The sequence below is a fragment of the Ctenocephalides felis genome, unplaced genomic scaffold, assembly GCF_003426905.1.
Source record: "Ctenocephalides felis isolate EL2017-DRISC unplaced genomic scaffold, ASM342690v1 CF-g0.4_SCAFFOLD_01886, whole genome shotgun sequence".
Taxonomy (NCBI): Eukaryota; Metazoa; Arthropoda; class Insecta; order Siphonaptera; family Pulicidae; genus Ctenocephalides; species Ctenocephalides felis.
This window is the reverse complement of record NW_020538040.1, coordinates 11,099,540-11,100,501: the sequence shown is the minus strand read 5'-3', so window position 1 is coordinate 11,100,501 and position 962 is coordinate 11,099,540.

Sequence of the window (962 nt, the reverse complement as noted above, 5' to 3'; positions counted from 1 at the left end):
ATCTCAAACGTAAAATTATGCATAATGAAAAATCAATTGTAAATCACATTGATTAATTTTTAATCAATTATTAAATAAAAATTTGTTTTCGAAATAAACAGTTAAATTTTATCTAAATAATTAAAGGGCCAATTTTCAAATAGAATTTTATCTAAATAACTAAAAGGCCAATTTTTAAAAATGTTATGGTAACGCTATTTATGGGTCTAATTTCGTATTAATTGGTAGTAATGGGCCAAAAGCTATGTATTTGCTGTGCAATTAGGCGTTTTACCCATAAAACCTAACTTCACGTATGTGTTACCAGGAGACATCAGAAAGATGCACTTATGATAAAATTGTTATTTGACAAAATAACAAATAAATTAAAATAAAATAAAATAAAATAAAAATATTTCACGAATGAGTGTTTTGCAGGTTATAATTTATGTATGAAACGCCTGATCCCACAGTAAACCGATCGACGCAGTCAACTTCCCTTATAACAAAATGCCACTTACGCCTAGTTATGTAAATAACTAAAGCACCACTTACACCTATTTAGAAAAGAAAAAAACTTCACCCAATAAGCTTGTCAAAAAAATTAGTATTAGGCACAAAATAATTAATAATGAAAAGTATCAAATCCTATTCATATAGAAAATCCTGTTGCACCTCCTCAGGAATTTTTTCTCCATCAATATCCTCCTCCTGAGCTATATTCTAGTTAAAGGCTGATCCTGGATTTTCGTTCTGGCGCGATGAACAGGAGCTCCCGAGGAAATAATTCGGGAAATAAACATCCGCAATGAAATCAGTGCAAATGACAACCGGATGCTTCGGATAACATGATCATACAACCCAACTAGGAGATCCTAACCAGAATTAAGGGAGGAAGGGCGAATTGCCTTATTTGTATATCAAAGATTCTACATTAGAATATGTATTTTGATTTGCTGATTTATTGCATTTTTTCCTTACTT